This window comes from Pteropus alecto, unplaced genomic scaffold (assembly GCF_000325575.1).
Source record: "Pteropus alecto unplaced genomic scaffold, ASM32557v1 scaffold121, whole genome shotgun sequence".
Lineage (NCBI taxonomy): Eukaryota > Metazoa > Chordata > Mammalia > Chiroptera > Pteropodidae > Pteropus > Pteropus alecto.
Genome location: NW_006434369.1, coordinates 12,206,377 through 12,228,901, shown reverse-complemented (window position 1 = coordinate 12,228,901; position 22,525 = coordinate 12,206,377). Strand labels below are relative to the sequence as shown.

Genomic DNA, 22,525 nt, shown 5'->3' with positions numbered 1-22,525 from the left:
AGCACCAAGAGATTTAAAAAAATTTTTACAATCTATTTTACAATTAAATTCTTTATTTTAATTCTTTTACAATTAATTTACAATTAAAAGATCAATGCTCTTTTGAAAATTGATATAACACTAAAGTGAAAAAAAAAGACAAAATGGAAAGGCTAATGTCAATTCATGAGGCTTAAAGAATAAATTTTCTTCGTATATAGAAACTTGTGTGTAGTTGGCTATAAAGAATAACATCAAAGGAACAATGAAAGGTATAGTAAATCCAAGTTGACATCTTCTTCATCCAGCTACATGGATCAGGGTCATTTTAATGCACATTATTGCGCAATTTTGCAATTTCATTCTCACTTGGTAAGTATGAACTGATAAACTAAATGTCAAGCCCCCATCTAATAAGACTATTTTAGAGTCAAAAAAAAGAAAAAAAAAAAAAGCTGTGCTGAGAATTGGTGACGGTAGTGCTAGTCTTGACTCTCTGTGACTTGCTGTGTAACATGGGCATGCCTGTGCCTTGGTTTTCTCTGTGCTGCTTAAGTTTAGGTAAGACTCCTAATGAAATTGCCTTACCCTCCATAACATATCCATTCACATGCTCTCTAAGATTTTCTCCAATGTGAAAACTGTGATTCTGGGTTAGACTGGGTAGTAGGGTACAAGGAATGAGAAGCGGACACCATGCCTCCTAGTTTCAAATTGGAAAATGATAAAACTTTTCTTTTAAGTGAACCTAACCTGATAGTATGGATTGTACAAAACACTAGAAAGAATAACAATTGTTTCTCTTTTCTCTGGAACAAGGGGCAGATTTTAACAGATTAGAGAGCTTTGGATTCAAATACCAAATACTAAATATCTGAGTTCACGTTCTGCTTCTGTCACATACATATCCTATGACTTTAGACAAATCATTTAACATCTCCTTATTTGGTTCTTACCTGTAAACCGAAGGAATTATATTATGTAATTTAAATTAAATGTCTAAATATTAAAAAAATAAATTTAAAAATTTTGTTATTTTGTATAAATTGCACATAAAAGTTGGGCAGAACATTAGAGTTAGCTGATAAGATGGGGGAAAGATCTAAATATATTGAGAAAACCAAGAAATGCTAAACATTTTAATTAAGGCAAGTTTTCAAATACTTTCACATGTACCTGGGCACCCTTCTTTAAACCCTCCTCAGACTATAAAATCTTAAATTCTTAAGATTGTAATAGATATCTATAAAATCAATTTGTTCAAGAGTCTTTCAATTTAATTAGATATGCTGAGACATTTTGAATATATATAGTTCACACGGACATTATTTGCCATCATAGGTTAGACCCTTGTCAGCTTGTCACAGTTTACCTGTATCTCTGCTTGGAAGTTGAGATATGGATTAGGCCTCTGCATGTCCCAGGGATGTATGGGTAATTGGTTTTAACAATGCTTGAAACAGCACATGGTTTGAGTATAGAGTAGGCAGAATTTGACCTGAGGAAGACAGACATAATGTTAACTTTTTTAAAAATAAGAGCACTTGAAGAAAGTCAGAAATAAAAACAGAGACACTATAAACAAAGCAGAAAGAGGCTTACTTATCACAGAGAAAAGCCAGGCTCATTAAATAAGGCAATTATTACCTCCGACATACAGAACTGTGTGCCTCTTTAAATTAAGATTCTTAACGAGGCATTTCATTGTTATGTCCTTAAATGAGGAATTTAAGGAGGCAGCCTTTTTTTTCCAAAGTCAGTGTAAATGGGAATTCTTTGTTCAAGAGTTTTACTGGAAGGGAATATTTAAGAAAAGACTAGTTCAGGAATATCAAATACACAAACATACACACAATTTTAGAACAGATTGCTGGTGTGCTGAATATCCATCCAAGTCATATGCTTACAAGTGAACAATGTAAACTTTGCCACATGCTGATATGCTAATGATATTCACATTAGATAACAAGAGCACTGTCTTCGATTCCCTTTCTGTTGATGTAATGAATGAACTTGAATAAGCAGTTTTAAGGGATAGTTGTAAATGTTTACATTTTCCCCATTTTTATTAGTTTCTGTTTATTTCACTTCCATTGCCCTCTCTTTTTTTCTTCCACCCATCCCTGCCCCCTTTCTGTACTGTATTGCTTATAGAAGTCAGGGTAGACTTCATTTTACATGAGATCTTAACATATTCTCATCTATTCACAAGATAAGAATTTGTCTTGATCATCAAAAAAGAAACTTTTTATACCCGTCTCTAAGCAGTCTCTTTATCAAAAAGTCCACTGAAACTAATATAAAATAATATTGAATGTCAACTGTAATTAAACAATAAAAAGTCTATATTGAGTACTAATATCAACTTCTTATAATAATCATATCCATAAATGTTATTTTTTTAAGAAAAAATAGTTTTCCAGTTGAATACACTTATTTTAAAAAGAGATTTTAGCCATGCTTTTCAAAATTTAAAATACTTCATCAAACAACACTGCTAGTATAAGAAATGAAATTGGGGGTGCTCGAATCTAAAGTTTGCATTCTACCCTTTTTTCCAAGCATATAGCTAAATTCTGGAAAACTTATAGCCCAATAACATGATTTCCCTAAGGACTTTTACCTGTTTCACCTAAGAGTAAGTGATAGTATAGCAATTTTGTAACTTCATTTTCTTGATCTATCAGAAAAGTACCAATGTCTACCAAGTACCCAAGAGATATACAGTCCAAGATAGAATCTATGATCTGTACTTACTATAGAAGAAAAAAGTCTAAATCTTTCTAAACTTCAGCATATAGGAGCATTTGAGCATGACCCATAATATTACTACTTGGTTAAAATCCATTTCTAGTTAAATTACAAAGTCCTATAGTTATTCACATGCACCTCACCATGGGACTTTTAAAGTTGGTTCATGTCCTTGGTAAGTGTTCAAAATGTTCTTGAAAGTGAAATATCCTATGACGTGGACTGTTAGTGTTTGATGCTGATATAGTTTTAGTCAGTTTCTATCATGATGTCATGCTTAAAACATATGTTTAGTCCGTTTTTAAAATAATTCTCTGATTATTTTTATATGCTATATTTCTAATCTTGACAAATGTTGCAGTCTTCATTCTTCTGCTTTTCTCTCTGCATTATTTATAGATTATAGAAGAGCTGTCCTACCATTGACCATTTCAATTAATCCAGTTTCTCCCTATACATTCCACATCATTTAAAAGCGAAATTCAAGGTATAAAATTTCTATTAAATATTAATATCAGGAAATTTGGAGTAAGATATTTATGAGAAAAATATTCAGAATCTTTTTCAAACACGAATGAAGTAAACTCATATGTACACTATGTCCAATATCTTAGTTACTTGATTTTTAATTGAGTTTAATTCCATTCACTTATAATTCATTTATTTAAAGGGATCCACTACATTAATCATTGGTCACATCTTCAGTTCTTGGTTTTGGGTGGGCACCTTGAGACCACCACCTTAGAGAAAGCATGCCTCTGATATGTGTCTTCAAGAATATTCCATTTAAATGCATATTAATAATCATTTCATTAAATTACAATATTCAGTCACTGAGAGATTTTATTGGCCTCTCCCATTCTCCCCACAATTATCATATCCTTAATCTAAATCATATGCCTTAATGCCTTTATAAGCCTCTATTCTCACCTGTGAGTTGTAAGAGTTTTGTGTCCTTATCTTATTTTGGGATTATTGAAAAGATTCCTTTGACAACATCCATTTACAGTCATAGTTATAGCTCTAAAAGCTAACAGTTCGTGAGGCCCTAAACATATTCTAATCCTAATTTTTAGGTGAGAGCATGGAAATTCTAAAGAGTTTAAAATCAATCTAAAGTGAATATCCAAATTTATCAATAGTTTAAATGAAAGAAGAAAAACATAATTTAAATTTCATGATCCTTCCTCTTCTGAATTGTTGCAACAAAATAGGTCTGGGATTAAGACAAAGTATCTAATTATTTAGTACAGTCCAATGTGCTCTTTCAATACAGATAGTTCTACAATTATCATACATGCTAGTGAAAGGTCATATTGATGCTTTTGAAATTTGCATTTGTTAACTTTTTCTAAGTTATTTTGGCAGCTAAGTTTTAGAGCTATTCCAAGAAAGCTTGAGCAATAGCTTTTGAGGTTTTTAAAGAGCTTTCATTCTACATTTTGTCACTCCCCAAGCACAGTTTGTGACTACTTATACAGAGTTTGAGACAATCCAAAGCTAATTCCCCAAGATACCTTAAAAATCAGCTTCACATGTAACTATCCTTATATTGGGCACCTGCCATACTTACCCCTTATCTCTCAGTAAAGGCAGCTGTAGGTAATGCTTGACTCTTGCCCTGCATTTGATCCTTTCAGGACCTCATCTACAAAGACATCTCGACCATCTATGAAACCCCTTCTCTCTTTAAACATATTGAGCTTCCGTTGTCCTGGAAACCAAATAGAACCCCATTACTCAATATTGCTACTGCTCATTACAACTATCATGGGCATCATAATTTCCGTTCTTTATTTTCCTGCCAAATTTAAAAATATTCCATAACTCATTAGTTTAATTCATTCTTTCTAAATATAATACTTTATTAAAGATGTTTATTGCACATCTGATATTGTGCTAAGGAGTTGGAAAAAACTCGTGCATGTCACTGCCATTGCTACCAAGACACACTTGGCACAGTACTTAGCATACAGTAAATGCTAAACAACATGTATTCTTTTATTCCACCTATGCCCCCACTTCTTCTCTCCACATTGACCAAGTATCTTCTTGTTTATTTAAACTTATTTTATTGGAGCCAAAGTAAGGCAAAATGTGGACAGTTTTTAAAAATAATTATACTATGTTCATAGAACTGTTTACTTTTTATCATTCTCTTCAGTTGTTACTTGCATGTATATATACTCTTATGTTGCAGTTTTATGTTGAAATCATTGTTGCCCTATACTCATGCATGCTAACTTTTGCTTAATCATTTTAAAAACTTAATCAACAGAGAATAATGTAGAACATAAGGTAAAAATTAAATGAAGTTTCAAAACCTTGTGATATTGTTTCAATATTTTAGAGACCACGATTTTATATATTTCACTATGTTCATACACATATAATTTTATATAGGTTAAATACTGTCAGCATCCAGCTGATTGAGAAGGGAAGGTTTCGGGGGTGAGATGCCCAGTTGGAAGAATGCACAAAGGGCTGACATGAGAATGAAACGGCAGGCACCAACTTTATTGTGGGGAGCACGCTTCAGCTTCTGCTCTTCTGCTCTCCTTCTTATGCTCCTCTTCTGCTTCCCAGGGGCCTCATGGCTCCACATGCATCAGAATACAATAGTGGCATTCAACCATACATATGTGATACAATAAGCTGAATTATGTTTACATATTTTAGGCACAGGCGCCCTACTATGCTAATATAACATTCTAAATCCGGGCGCTATTCCTAGCCTTGAGCCTGGATCACAGCCAGACCCGGGACCCACAAATACTGTTTAAAACATTCAAATATTTAAAAATCTTACTTGTAATATTTGAAAACATTGTAAATATAAAAATTTCAAGGAATCAAACCTATACCGAGTTAAGTCAAAGGTCCTCCCATTCAGTTCTCACCCCAGTTTGATGTGGCTCCTTCTAAGTCTTTTTCAACATGAATACATATGTGAATATATACCTAAATATACAATTTTAACGAGATAACTAGGATTGTACTAAATTCATTTTTCTGTATCTCACTTAATATAACCTAATATCTTGAACATAGTAACACATCAATGCATCTATATTTACTTCATGCAATGTTTTCATTTTTAAAACTTTTTAGCTAAATAACACATGTAAATATGTTTACAGCACCTACTACTATGATGCTTGAAAATAAAAATGACATTTGATGACCCTGTTTCACTCTAAACTACTCCTTGAAAATTCTTTTGAACATTTCTTCTGCATTAAAATCTGGTTTTCAAAGTAACACTTCTATACCGCTATTGTTAGACTGCCTTAATTGAGACATTGTCTATTGATTTCTTATAACAAAAGAATGCAATTTATCCTACTCAAGACCCCTTCATCTTCTTCCACTTGCCTATCTGCTATATCTCAATCACAAGTTTTGTGATTCTTAATTCACTAGTTATTGTTAACAGCATTATGACTATGTGCATATTGTCCCCAGTTAAGTAATATAGAGTACTACAATTACATTTTCTTTTATTTATACTGGCCTGGCAGTTAGTAGTATAGTAGTATCTTATTTTGTATTGTTTTCTTAGATTTCCTATGTATTTATTCTTAATTTATCTTTAGATTCTCTGAAAGAACTATCACATCCCTATGGATATGGTGAAGTTTTCTTTGGAAACATCCACCTATAAGCTTTCAAGATCTTTTTACTCTTGTGGCCTAAAAAAAAAAAATTAGTGACATGTTTTAGTTGGGTTCTTTTTTATTCACTAAGTGTTTCATGGGCTCTTCAATCCAGTAATATATGTTTTTGGTTGTTTTTAGTTCTGAGAAATTTATGAGTTATTCTTTGAAGAAATTCTTCCATCTTATTTTTTTCATTTCCTGTAACTCATAGATTGATTCTTTCTCATACACTTTTTAATTTTCATATATGTTTGTTCTAACTTCTAAGAGAATTCTTCAATTTTATCTTCCAATACTTATTCTGAATTTTTAACTTCTCTTAATTTCTAAGAGCTTTTGTTTTATTATTTCTCTTGTTTAATAGTATCCTACTTTGTCTCAGAAATCTTCTTTGACTTTCTTACTTTTTTTTCTAGGTTATCAATTCTAGGGCTTTTTTGTTTGTTTGTTTGCTTCCTTTGCATGCGTGTGTGTGGTTTTCTTGTTTTGTTTTTGTTTTATGTTTTCCCTTTATTTCTTAACGGTCTTATTTTCTCTGAGTTCCTTTCTTTAGCTCCTTTAATCTTTGTCTTTTATGTTGGAAGCTTTAAAAAATGTTTTATATATCTAGCTCCTGTTCATATTTAAAAATTATGCAGTGATACACTAACAGGAAGTTCTAGGTGGATGAACATGTAGATTTGTTGACTGTGTGGAAACTCAGCCTTTGGGTTGAGGGAGTCCAAATGCCAGTCTATAGAAGGATTTTTTCTCTTGGACTGGGAAAGTTTCCCAGAAAGAAACCCTCCAATTGCTTGCCTGTGAGGCCAGAGTAAGAATAGTGTATAGGAGAGAGTGTAATTTAGCTTGTCTGTCAGGGCTTTAAGTACCAGGCAAAGGGAAGGGGAGCGGGTAGGTTTCTTGGTCTAATATTCACTTTCACTCACTCTCTCCTTCCTTGCTACGTTACTGGTATGCTCAACTGTCTGATATCTGTGAGTCCAGAGCTTCTCTGGTTCAAAATATTTCCATAGCAAGATTACTTTCCTCTGTAGGGTGGCAGATATGTAGTTACTTGACTGAATCAGATAGCAGAGAGTATCTGGGGTGTAGTTACTATTTATATAGACTTAATACCGACCTCCCTTTCCTTATCCCCATCTTATGTCCTTGCTTTTATTATGTACCAGCTGTCTCCAATTTTTGAGATAATCTGGGTTTGTTTGGTAAAAACTAACTTGCTTCCTATTGAAGCCCTTAATAGAATGGAGGGTGCTTATACTTAAGTTTTTTTATCACACGTCTTTCAACTTTTCATCTTCTTGAGTATTCTTGAAATTTTTTATCTGCTGTCATGTTTTCTCCAATACTTTTTTATTTTGTGATAGTTTCCTATTTAATTCTTTAACCATCTGCGTGGAGAAAGAAAGATAGCCACAGTCAGGATCCCTCCCGACACCTTTAGCAGCTAACTTCCTGGAGGAAGTGAGTCAGCCCTTCTCCCCTTACATAACCATATGCCTGGTACGCATGCGCGAGCTTCCATTATCTGGCAGTGTGCTCTACAGTTTAACCTGTGTATAAAAGGCGCCGCTGCCCTGCATGGTGGACCGTGCTCTTGCTGGATAATGCTGCCGCCCTGTTAGGCTGGCTGTGTCCTTGATGGAATAAAGAGCTACATCACAGTTGCCTACGGCTCCCTGCTTTTACTTTCAACTGCAAGCCTCATACCCCTTACCTTGGAATCTGGAATCTACATCAAGGCACCATCACTTTAATAAAATTTTGTGAGAGCAGAGATAGAGATCTGTGTTCAACTTGACATGATTAATCAAATGTCTCCATTCTACTTCTTTCTCAAAGGTTGATAACAGCTTGCTTCTCAAGTAATTATTTACCATGTCAATCGACCTTTCTGCAGTACTTGATATCACTTACTATTGACATTTGAGTTGCATGACTCAATTCTAGTTTCTCCTTGTCTATTTCTTCTTGGTCTCTTTTGTAGATTTCTCTTCAATTTCTGTAGAGTTTCCAAAGGCCCTCTTTAGAAGGGCCTTCCTTTTCACGTCTCACTTTATTTTTCTCACTTCTGAGGATTAAATTCGATAATATATAGGCCACTTATTGCGCTGTGTAGCTTAAAACAGGAGGGCAATAAACAGCCATGGGACTTATCTCACAAAATCTTTTATTTATCTTTATTATGATATTTATTGAATTAGATAGCAATTTCCTTGAGGTCATGATTTATGTTTAATTTACCTTTGTATGTTCAAAATCTAGAACCATGACCAACATATTTATATGTAAAGGTATACAAGTGTTTAATTAGTGTTCGTGGAAGAACGAAGGGAGGATCAGAAGAGCCAAAGAAGAAACTGATATTATTGGCGAAATTTATAACAACTATGCGACACTTAGAAGTAAACATGATGTATCTTTGTTTTGATAATAAAAGTGATGAGAAAACAAAAACTCACATTTTGGGGCACCTGTTTCAGATACGGCAGAAAATATAACCAGAGTTTTTATAATGACTTACAGAGAAAAATTTGAAGTTTCATTCAGATTCAAGATTTCCACATTTGGTTTTGTATTTCTAGATTGTGTAGCACAATGTATGCCACAAACATCAACCCCGCCCCACAGCCAACAACAACAACAACAACAACAACAACCACCTTACAATATAACTAAAACTTACCAGAAATAATACATCTGCCCTTATTTGAGCAACATGGCTGGACCTCTGGACACCTCAGACTGGTCATTGGATGTGGTTTCCTCCAAGGAAGGGGCATAACTTTAGGTAAGGCATCTCCCATTAGGGTCAAGTCCATTCCCAGAGGCGGATGGATATCTTGGTACTTGCAGCTAGCTCAGGGGTTGTCAGTGGTGTAGTGCCGCACACGCCTCAGGAAAGATGACTCATGTTGTCTATCTGGAAACAAGCAGATCTTGGCGGAGTTCTCGTGGTCTTGGGGATTATTCTCATCTGGTGAAATTTCCTTTGTATCTCAGCCAAGTAGTATTTTAAGTCAAATGCATGTGGAAAAAAGTAATTATATAAGTAAGATTATAATTTTAAAATTTCATTGGCACGGCTGTCAAAAGAAGATATCATCACAAAACAATACCTCCCTAATTTAGCAGAGTGGAGGAAGGACTGCAAAGTTTCTCTCTTGGCCTTGCCCACCTCCCGTCTTCCCACACAGGAAATCATAGAAATTACTCCTAGAGGGTAAGAGTGGCTAGGCCGGGCTCATCAGTATTGCGGGCAGTAGTTATAGATTTCATGAAGGGAATGTACTATTAGATTATTAAAATGTCAACATAAGGCAAACGAATACATGACACATTTCACATATCATTTATATCTGCTTAAAACATTTGGGCATAATCGTTCTGAATATGCTTGCATTCTTTAGTTATTTCTTGTCCACACACCTATTCTTTTTGTGCCTCTTAGGTGCTAAACAAATACTTAATAATATAATAAAGGTACCATTCATTGTGCTTCCTTCTTCCTTAGTGAGAATGGCCTGGATATCTCTGTCCAATTCGTGGAAGAAAACTTCTGGGAAATGGCAGTTTGCAATGTTTATTAAAGCAAATAAATCTGTGAAAGGAGATATTTACAAAAATCTTTAAAATTCCAGCAATGCGAGTTTATTCCAAGGACCAGATCGTACTCACTCATCTCTCATGCTAACCAAATTGCTATAGCCACAGTGACAGTTTTCTCAGGATGACGTGGTGGGGCTTGGCTCAATGATTCTAGAACCATTGTGCAGAAAACATTTGGCAGCCTCAAGGGATGGTCTTAATGACCTTGGCCATTTCATTTTTACAATTTTTCAATCAAAATTATTCTTCATATGTATTATGCCTCGGGTGTTATTTTCCTTAGCACCATCAGGGTACTGAGGGGTTAACTTTAAGACAGATGAGTCCTGCGTTTTTTATGACTAATTTCTGAAAAGAAGTCTTAGACTAAACTAAACCCTGCTCCTTCAAATGGTTTCTTTAAAAATATTGAGAAACAGTTTTTACTTCTGCTTTTCTCCACACATGACTTTCTATGCAAAATTCACTGGTACTAAAGAGATGTCAGTGAGGAATGAGACCAAGGAAAGAGATATTTATACAATTTTCATAATTATTAATTTTTCAAATTTTTTAGATTGATAAAGAAGCTATGGGATTAAAGGTAGGCAGTGTGTTTTGTCACCTGTTCATCCACTGGCATATTCTATAATTCTAGAGTTGGGTCAGCAACACACACAACAGGTTGTCAGAGTTAGTATTCAACACTGATGTATACATCCATGTGGAATATTTACTGGAAGATCACATATATCTGAGGAAGGGGCTCTGAGTACTCTCTCCTGAGGAATTCAACTTCATATCAGCAGAGGAAAGTGGATATAAGAAAAATGCCATGTGTGTGGAGAGCATTAAGAAAGGTCATATATTTCAAAAAAGAATATTGTTTACAAGGAGTGTTAATAGGTTTCAGGGGAAATGTTAATTTTTTTTTCCTGGAAGAAATAGCTACTGTAAGTTTTTAATGGTTAATCATTCATTCTTGAATTTTTATATTAAGTATTTTATATTACTTTATTGACTTAACTTTTATGCTCTTCTTCATTTTGACAGTAAAGAATGACCAGGCAATACTCTTTGAAAATTGGAGACCATTTGCAGCTGCTCTCTGTTGAGGAAAGTGAATAATAGGGTGCCCTCAAGGAATTTCAAAGGTATCACTCAACAGAAACTTTGTGTCTCAAGAAAGCTAGATCATTTTATCATGGTAGGCATACTGATATGTTTGCTTTAATAAAATGCCATATTTCTGCCTTTAATCTCTTGTCAACCAGCTATTAAAAAGCCCCAAAGTGCATGCGTGCCGCACATGTAAACACTTGTGGTTTTGAGGTTACCACAGAACATACTAATAAAGCATGTAATTTGTGTTTTGTGCACAGACTGTAATAATTTATTGAGTGGTAGAAAGAAGCTAGAAAAGTATTTGCTCTAACTTTAGCCAGCAAGTCAATTTAATTTTAGGGCTCTATGCAGAGGTGCATGTATACACATGTTCATACAATGAAATCATGTTTAAAAAGCATCAGAAAGCCTTCGTGATAAAAGCAGGGCAAATGTAAATTAATTTTACACACACAGAACACATTCTAGCAAGTATTCTAATGTTGTTCCTTTAAGCTAATCAGCTAGGAGGGTGTACTGCAAATTCTTCCAGAAGGAGTGTGTGTGCCTGTGTGTATCATAAACTGACAATACATTGGCAGGCGTTAGATTAAGTTAATTCAAGTAAATGAAGACAAATCATGATAGCAATTAATTTTAAACTTTATGAACATTATCTCTATAGCCTCTGAAGGAAGAGGGCAGAGAACAGTTTTTTTTTTTCCTTTTTTCTTTTTTTAAATATAAAATAACGAAATGTGGACAGGTTGAGTCACTTCCACAGAAGAGTTTATTATCTGGCAACATCTTCTACCATGCTTATTTGAGTAGTTAGTTGACTTATCTATTTACAAAAGATTCTTGTAGGTAAGGATTGTATATTACTTATCTTCATAGTTCCACTCCTTCCCTCATGAGGTATCTTTTACACAACAAATAATCAATGCAGACCATTTGAATGAAAAGGTCTTGAGTCTATGGAAGACATGAGAAATTTACTGTGTACATGCCAATTTCTGGTAATTTTTTTTAAATTCTGTAGTTTTGGAATAAAACCACATTTTATTTACTCAGACAAACAAAAACATGTTCAGTTTAGAGAAAAATGTATGTTCCCAGAAAAAATGTGTGTTAGGATCTCTAAATGTGTTTATTCCGAAAAGATGCAAGACTTCTTCCCTGAAAAAAAATTCATCATTCTCTATGCTCTTTTTCTTAAAATGTATATACATATGATAGTTTTCAATGTGCAGACAGATGTTTTGTGGTTCAAAACATTATTATTTTGCAAATGGTTCTTCTTAAATTTAATAGTTGCGTTTTGGTCAACATTCCTTGAAACCGAACTTTTAGCTATGACAATGATAGAAAATAAAGTTGCGTATACTTTTTTATTTACTCTTTTTCTAAGTTTTTATTTTTTAATTACAGTTGACATTGCATATTATTTTATATTAGTTTCAGGTGAACAGCATAGTGATTAGACATTTATATGATTTATTAAGTGATCCTCCCGATTTGTCTAGTATCCACTTGGCACTATACATAGTTATTACAATATTATCGACTGTATTCCCTGTGCTGTACTTTACATCCCCGTACCTATTTTGTAACTACTGGTTCAAAACATTTTAAATTTGAGGATTAATTAAAATAAATCCTCTGTGCCACTTTTAAGCAATAACCCACTTCTTTTATACATTTACTTATCTAATCAACCAGTTCTGACTTACAACCAGGGACTGAAGAGCTTCCTGTGACTATTGGAAGACATAGAGGCATTTTGAAAATCTCTAATGAGACAACAAATAAGAAGCAATATGTGCCTGAAGGCCCTTGTATTTGAAGTAGAATTGAAATTGAACCTAGGTATGCAAGGTGGATTAAAACCAGAAAAGAGTTTTCTACAAGAGACTAAGCCAGTTTTCCCATTTTATAAGAAAGGAATCATGAACATAGTGGCCATTCTGTCATTTCTGTGATGTGAAAGGCTCTGCTGTTTAATCATTTGCACATATAACGGGGACCTATAGAGAGAGGAGAGGAGAAGAGGAGTGTGGGGAAGGAAGTGCAGTGGAAAGAAAAAGAAAAAGAAAATAACTAAAAAACAATATCATCCAAATGTTTATCTTGTTCATGTTAGCTGGTAGTATTTTGTTCTGTGGTTATAGGGGCCTGAGGTCGATAAAAAGCTAGGAACAAATATTTTCAGATTGATAAAGTTGTAATTTAGAAGATTATTTTTGGCACAAAACGTTAATAGATACAAACCTTAGAGATTGGCTCTTTAAGGAGCTAAATTAAAAGCAACTTTCATTGGGACTTTTTGCTTAACATCTTTTTTGGTTTTTATCTGTGGGTATCTAAACCCTATGTGGATGTCAAATCATCTTTCAGGCAGTGTCTTTTAACTGGACCAATTTCTTTTAACACACATGCGTGCGCGCGCGCACACACACACACACACACACACACACACACGGGGAGGAGGGGCGAGTAGACACAAAAGAACCAGAATCAAAACACAAACAAAGATAGTTCCTCAGGTCATGTTTAAATCTGTAACTCAGTAAAGCTGCAAAGTTTCCTGCATATCAACCTTACTTCATTTTGTTTTAATGTGATAATTGACACAGCTATTGAAACATTTGAGATAAAGATGGGGCAATTTGAAGAATAATGACAAAAGAGAATCAATTTAGAACATCAGGTATAAGCTATATTTCAAATTAAAATTATTTAAAAATCAAGTCAGCATCTAATACTATTTTTGGGGCTTTCATATAGTTTTATTTTTTAACAAAAATGTCATACATAAAGGCTAAAATTCTATTTAAAGTGGTTAATTTAACATTATCCCATGATTGCAATAAAACCATAAGTGAAACCAAAACACAGCATTCACATCACAGGACACAATTCAAGTTGTAACTCACTAAATCTACTCATATCTACATAAATGTAAGACCTGTAAAAACAGATTTTTTCCTCATTAAAAATATGGAGTAAAGCTAATACCTTTAATTTTATTCCCACAGAACATACATGTATTTCTTTACAATAAGGTCTAGAACTAACTGAAGAGTAAAAATCTAGAGTTAAGAGAAAGTATCACAAGTTCAGGTTCCAAAAGAGTTAGGTAATGTCATTGGTTTGTCAATATCTTGTAATCATTGACCCTTTATAAGAACTCGTGAATTTGATATTTTAGGTTCATAATCATCCACGATTTAAGATTAAATAGATGTCAACTATTTAGATATAGATTCAGACACATCTGATCTAGATTTTGCTGACTGTGACCTCTGAAATAAATTACTAGCTGTTTTTGTTAAAATATTATCATTTACATTTGGTCAATTTTCCTTAGTGTTTACTTTTCATGTTTGAAATTACCATCGGCTCTGAAAGAACATTTGAAAAATCATCCTATGGCCTGTCAATTTTGAGGCTAAACTGGTTCAAAATATTAATAAATTCAAGTGTAAGACCTACTAAATTCTGATATTTAAAAACTTCACTTATTCATTTATTCATTCACTTATTCATTTATTCCTCCATGTGACTTTCTTAGGATCTAAATAAATAATTGCTAAATGGAAAAATAAATGAGTATGAATGAAGTTTCATACCCCTGGAACATAACCGCTTATGTATGAAATCATCGCTAACTCTGAATAAACAAAACAATAATTAGTCTAGACTAGATGCTAGCAATTGTGTAGTAAACATGATAGATTAAATACCCTCATGGAAATTCCACTCTAATGATAAAATGTCATAAAAAATATGTATGCATTGCAAATTAAACTCCAAGGCAGTTGGGAAGATTTGTTTCTTTTTCTTTTTCTTTTTTAGATGCCGGTGGTTTCCTTTGTTCTTCACCAGGAACACGCAGCGGATACCTGCAAAATTAGTATTGGTGCAGGCACAGTTCCCACGGCGAGGGCTCCTGCTGGTACCCTGGCCCATACACTTGGTCATGCTGGCTTTGTTAGGGGTCATCTAAGCTATGATCTTAGAGTTCTACTTAGCATTAACTAGTTGAAACCATAGCAGAATACATTCATTAATTTTTTTTTCCAAAGTGTTCTTCTGGCTAGAAATGGCAACGACTTAGCACATGCCAATGGCTATCTATGTACAAATATTTATATGAGGCATGTGTGTTTCCTCTCTTTGAGATTAGACTAAAGCTGACCATAAGGACAGGGGAGAAAACAGTCTTGCTCCTGTAACATCTATCATGGCTTCCTCTGCATTTTTTGATATTAGTAGCAAGTACTCTGGCTGCTTCTTGAAATCACATTTTAAATTTTCTAGCAAGGATATTTGTGCCAAAAACTCCTAGGAATTTCACTGACTTGTATCACCAAGAGGAGAGACATTAAGTATAGTGTGGGCCTAGGATTCAGACATGTGGGATAGACTCAAAGTAGGCTTATTTGAAGGCACTATTAGAGGGTTTTTTGTTTGTTTGTTTTTTTAACAAAACTCACCTTCAAGATAGGAGAAATAAAAGCACAGGAGTTGAAGCCAAGAAAAGTGCCTCATGGTCAGAAATGCTGATTCTGAGATCAGAGGAGGATTTGTCATTCACGTCATCCCCTGCGCCAATAGTGTGGAGTCATGCCTGAGTGTTAGGGAGGGAGCTATGAGAGAGAAAACAAAACAAAACTCCAGAGATAAATATTTCTGTTTTGTAGGAACACAACTGCATGACTGTAAGGGTCTTGGAGTGGATGATCATGTGGTAAAAGCAGGATGTCCCCAGGTAGCAGAAAGCTCAGCTCATAAGTGACTCCTCAGAGGCATTAGAGAACGCATCCTTGACTTGTAGGCATTAGTGGCTATGGGCAGATTGGCTTTGGAGAGTTTCAGGGCACACAAAGTTAGTGCAGGGAACTTCAGCAGCATCAACCCCGAGGAAAAAAGTCATTAAGAGGTATAAACCTTCAGGTAAAAAAATATCACAGGGATGTAATGTACAGTATAGGGAAAGTAGTATATATTACTGTAATAACTTTGTATGGGGATAGATTTATTGTGGTGATCACATCGTAAGGAATATAAATGTTGAATCACTATGTTTTACACCTGAAACTAATATAATATTGTATACCAACTATACTTCAATAAAACAAACAAAAAACACAATAATCAGGTAGGAAGCTGGAACAGATATTGAGAATAGCCAGTATGTGAGCATTGACAATGCCCTGAAAATGCTCTAAGTGCTTTACCTGTATTAACTCTGTGATCCTTAAAAGAACTCTGTGAGTTAGGTCTTTTTATTATTCCCATTTTATAGACAAGGAAGTGGAGGCACAGAGAAGTTCAGTAACTTGCCCAATGTCACACAGCCTAAATGGCAGAGCCACTATTTTAATCTGGGTAGAAGAGGAAAATCAACGATTTTTCTAGGATCTGAGAAACATTTAAGGTGTGTAGGAAGATGGGATTTTGCTTTGAAGGTGCTAGCAGGGGGTACTGAAATAGCCTGGAAGAATGTGAAACTTACTTTTTTAGTCCTAGGTTAATATGGCCTGACAACACTGCTCTGGACCAATGGAGCAGCAAATACCTTTCCCATACTCACTCACGTTGGGAGATGCACTCAGTGACAAGAGAAAAGGACAAGAGAGGAACATGTCTGAAATGCCGATCATGCATAAGTCAGGCACTGGCCCAAGTGTGTTACTTCTCATTCAGAGTTAACCATAGCACTGTCATGGAGCATTCTATTTCTATTTTATAGTTTAGAAAACAGTCTTAGAGAAACTAAACAAATTTCTCAAAGTCGCACAGCTACAAAGTTACAGAATTAGGATTCAAAGGCAGGTCTGACAAATCCAAAGGCTACGTTCTTTTCAGAGTAGTCAATTGTTCCTCCCCAGGAAAGATATACACCAGAAAAGAAAAAAAAAGTGACCATAAATCACCTTTTGTGTTAAAAAAATGAAATCTATAGCAAATACTTGATCATTAAATTGATAATTCATTTGAATTAAACATTCCTCAGAACAAACCATTGAGATCCTATTCATTTATTTACAATCACAAGGAAAGAAAATCATACTCAGTATTGCAGGGATTCAGTTATTAACGCGAGGTTTTGACTAAATGCATCTGTGCTGCCTTTGATTAGGACAAAGGCAAAGCTAAATGTGCTAACTTGCCCAAATGCTTGGGAAGCACTTAAAAACAAGACTGTAACTACTTTGTACAAGCTGGTAGACTTCATCAGAACCCCTGATGCACAAAGCCTACTATCACGTTCATTAATGCAGTGATTTCCCTAAATGTTTATATTAATGCAATGGTCTGCTTCTGCTATAAAATGTTTCCCTATTTCTTCTCCCTTAGCCCCCACACCATGTTAAACATCAGATATGATAATGCAGAGAACAGTCCTTGATTTTAATGTGTTATATTCTGAAAACTGCTTGGAAATCAAATTCATTGAATCAGAAGATAATTATTATAAAGATGGTTAACTTTGAAGTTAGTCCACTTAACCTATCTGGAGATTAAGATTGTGTATCAGAGGCAGTATGAGGGAGTGGAGAGAAGATAAGTTTGGTGTCATGAGAATAGGGTTGTGAATCTTTCAGTAAAAGAACAGCACTCCTTCTCAATAAGTTATGTTTCATAAACTTAATTTGTTAATAAATAGCAATACCAGCAACCATATTCCAGCTCTTCCTATGTGCTGGACCTGGTTATTGGTATTTTATGCATTTATTAATCTTTACGATTCTCTAAGGTAACTATTATAATTGGTCCCATTTTATCAAAGAGAAACATCAGACACACAGAGATTAAGTAATTTGTTCAAGGTCACACAGCTAGTAAATGGAGCCAGAATTTGTAAAATAGGAAAAGTTGTATCTACAGTTCTGAGATTCAGTTTAAAGATATATATTAAAGCACTTGGCAAACTCTTAAGAGTGATACAAATTATTGTTTTTTAAGTTCTGAGTCAAAAAGCCATGGAGACTAAGATAGAGGAAGAAGATTTTTTTTTCCTTTTTGATGAACACAGGAGCAGCATGGAGCTCATCTTGGGAAATCCCACTTTGCCATGTTAACATTTCATCTTCAGTCCTCTGAGAGTCTCATGTGCCTCCTCATCTTCCTCCTATGCTTATAAAGTTTACAGCCGAAGGCCTACTTGAATTTCTAGGGTGATGGAAAGGGAGAAATAGAGTTCATGTTTTTCTATTTCTCTGACATCAGTGAGAGAAAAGGACACAAAGTGCTAGAACTGTGGCTGATCCTCGGAGTTTTTGCTGGGTGGTTCTAACAATTATCGCCTTGCTGTGTCCTGTGCACGGCTTCAGGGAGTGGACTCCGATGTGCAAAGAGGTGGTTGTTGGGTTGTTTTTTATATGAATCTTTTCCGTTTTTTTTTTTTTTTTTTTGGAAGTCAAATATGAAGACTGATTTAGAGAATATTATGAATAAAATTGCTCTTATCACAGTTTTAACCAATACTAGGTTATTCTAAAATTTGACACCAAGAGACTTACAAAGCTATACTCTGAACTTCATAGATTTATTATATTAAGGAAGACATAATCCTCTTCCTAAACAAGTTCAATAAACATTCAATATAATATTTAGATATTTTAAACATTATCTCATTTCGCTTTATCCTTTACTGAAATCAAGATAATTCTGTTGGTTAGTTCCAGTTCAATGTGTTAGAGTAATTACCATTAAGTGTGAATAGTGCTTTAAGATTGTATTTAATATTTAGTTTTTTGGATAACCTCAATTGATGAAAACAAAATACTCAAATAATTTTTCTCTTTAGGTGATACCAATGAGATCTTTTGTGTGTGTGTGAAAACACATGTTTCTTACAAACCACCTTCTCTAATCTTTCCTGACAGAAAAATAGCTCACCGTAAGACTTCTGTGGTCTTTTTCTTGAAGTGACTGATAAACCTTTGAATACCTCAATCCAGTTTCTTTTAAACACCATATTAAGTTTTCAAAAGAAAGTTGACACAGATAAGGTAGGAAACATGGAAACATGGATCTAGGAATGCTTTCTCCCCCATTTTCTATTTTTTTTAATTAAATCTTTATTTTATTACCCAAGAATGATCAGAGAGCAAAAGACAAAAAAACAAGTTGAAGTAAAACAGAAAATTTCCTTCATCGTAAAAGTAGTGAAAAATCAAAGCTTTTGAAAATCCTTAAATATCAATTAATATGTTTAAATAAATTCTGTTAATAAAATGAGTATGATAATTGGCACTGACAGGTGACTCAGACACACCTGAAAATTTGTGAAGATCTATGGGCACGCCATAAGTTTATTGGCCTATAGTGAATTTTTGAAGAATGAAGCTTTTTAAAGGATAAATAGACATTTGAAAACCAATATTTGTTTGGCTAAGTGAAATTTCTCGGGGATCTGTTACTAGATGCCAAAGAGAAATGATGACTTGGAATAACATAATCTTGTCAACTGATCGATATCAGACAGAGGAGGGTACTGGGCAATTGGTTGCCCTGAGGTAGATGCTCTTAACACATTGCGATAGCCTTAAGTGAAAGGAACAAACAAGCTTATGAAACATCTATCTTTTGGTGTGCCCATCTTCTGGATGGTGTGCTCATCAAAAAGACTATCTGAATTAAGTACTGGGGGTATGATGGGTTTAGTGTCCAATGTTGAAAATTTTTGAAAGGCAGCGAATGGTAATGTAGTAACATTCTCAAGATAAAGCAGCAATGCCTAAATCTTCATGGGTAAATTTTGGCCCACCAATATCCTACACATTTGCCTATATATTGCTAAACACAAATCTAGTATGGCATGAAAATTTTATAACAGATTTCTACAAACATCAATGTGTTTTTTTTTTCCCAGTAGAATTTTAAGGCTACTCTTTTTCTATTCCATTTCTATGAAGATGAAAAGGTAGATTCTCCTCTTTCACCAGGGAGGCTTTTGGGTTTATAAATAATAGTCACAGCCACGTGTTTGATTTGTTGCTCAGGCCATGGCAGCATTCTGCATGACCTTTGGTGTTCAAGGTTTAAGTGAGACTATTATATTTCAAGTACAATTCTTTTTTTTCTTCTCCTCCCCCTATTTTTAATCTCAGATTATACCATAAAGGTAACTGGCTGCCAAAATGAAAAACTGTCCTCATGGCCACGCTACTCTGAACAAGCCCGATCCCGTCTGATCTTGGAAGCTAAGCAGGGTGGGGCCTGGTTAGTACTTGGGTGGGAGACCACCTAGAAGGACCAAGTGCTGTAGGCATAAAAAATAAAAAAAATAAGGGATTGTAAACTGACAAGTTCCTTGCAATCTGTGAAGTCAATCAAGGGTTGCTTTGCCTAAAAAAAAAAAAAAAAAAGAAAGAAAAAGAAATTTAAAAAAAAAGAAAAAAAAGAAATGGAAGATTGTCCAAAGTTCTATGGAGTGTATAATCTGGAAAAGGAGGATAAGATCTTTTCAGTCTCAGCAGAGCAAGACCAGAGGGCAATGTGTGGTTTGTTTTATGCTAACCAGAGTGCTCTCCCTTCATTTCACACCAGAATCAGTCCTATTAAATGAGGACACAGTGAAGATGAGAGCAGAGAAACTGTCTTTTTTAGTTATTAATGTGAGCAAGCCTATTCTGCTTAATTACGAAAACATGATGATGCTAGAAATCTTATAAACTCTCAAGAGATTAAAAATCAGGGTGTGAACATGTCTATTTCTTCTGATACTTCCAATTCCATTGGAGAAACATGGACACGATGTAGATAAGTTCACCTGGAAATGCTTCCAGGCAAATTCAGTCCTTTTCTTAGTTTTCTCCAAACACCAGGATCATTTTATAGCCATGGATTATTTGTGCAATATTTTTCCTCCATAAGTTAGTTAATAAAAGTAAAGCCTCTGGAGAAACTACACTTACATCTTGCTTCCATATTGATCCATTTGATATCTTTCCCCTTCCTTTTTTGGGGAACTTAATCTAGTGTATGATGTTTTTGTCTGTGACAGCATGACTAAAATGAATCTCAATTTGCTAGGAGAGGCAGAAAGTGTCTAGAGACGTGTCCTTATCCCATCTCTGCCAAAGATTAATTATGTGATTTAGAAGAGGCATCAAGTATTCTGCCACCATTTCTCTATTTGCAAGAAGGACCATTCTTGTGGCTAAATTCTTAGGAAAGAGGATAATGTGTTACATATAGATGAGGAAATACACTCAGCTGTAAAAACAACTCACTTATTCCCACAAAGGCTACTTATATTTCCTATTTCTCTGCTCAATTTATTCATCTTTTGACAAATGTTTTTTTGTATTCCAATTATGCATCAAGCCCTATGCTGGGTATTGGAGATAAGGTGTTCCATTTATCATAGAATTTACATTTTTTCAAAAAAAATAGACAAATAAATGGAGCAAATAATGAAATTTAGGTGCCTTTGTAGGTACCCTACAGAGTACTTTAGGAGCATATGGAAGTCCTGTCTGATCCAGTTAAGAGAGTCTCGGGAAGGTCTGGAAAAGTGCATTTAGACAGAAACCTAAAAGATAAATGAGAGTTAGTGAAAAGGCAATGAAAAGTCTTATATATGAGGGTACTGGTTATGCAAAAGTGTAGGGTGGAAGAATATGTTCGAGGAAACACAGCTTAAAAGAAATATAAAAAACATGAATAATAAAGCATAAAAGGAAGAATGGTAAGAGATGAGGCTGTAGAGAGTCTGATTTGCCATGACAATGAGAAGGCTTTGAAAGGCTGAACTGAAAGTGCTTAATTAGGTCTAAGGTTTAGAATGATACCTGAGGCAGCAATGTGGAGAATAAGGGAGGCAGGTATCTTTAGGGCGCTTAATAAACATTTGTTAGTTCAAAGTACCCTTAAAAGCCTGAAGAAATAAAAATCTTAATATCTCTACACAAGAGTTATTAGAAATAGATTCTTAGTTTAAATTTCTATCATCTTTTTCAGAGGAGTGTATTATAGAAGCATTTTTTGTTTTTTTCATGACATCGATAAGAAAAGATGCTCAAATGCGAAGCACACCTCCATGGATGTTTTCTAACATCCTTTTTTCCAGAGACAGAAATGGAGAAAATGTAGTGGAGAAAATGTAGAAATAATACGTGACAATTTACAAATAATAGTAATAGGGAAGATTTAAATGAAATAGGACATAGTCTTCACAAAAAATTAATTTTCTCTGAACTTTTACCGAACTCATCATAAATGAATTTAGTTGTTAACAATACAAATATTTATTTAGAAAACACATTTTAAAATTTTATTTAAAAAGATAAGCTCATTTATTTTAGGCTTTGTATGTGCTTCAACAACAACAAAATTGTAACATAAAGCCATGCGAAGTGGAAATTATAATCTTGCTTTTTATTATTTCATTTACTTTATTAGCCTAAATAACTACATATATTAAC

General features: G+C 34.4%; 1 pseudogene; it reads left to right on the top strand.

Moving 5' to 3' along the window:
- The first annotated feature begins 20,248 nt into the window (after positions 1-20,248).
- LOC112477694 lies at positions 20,249-20,367 on the top strand (annotated as a pseudogene).
- The last annotated feature ends 2,158 nt before the right edge of the window (positions 20,368-22,525 follow it).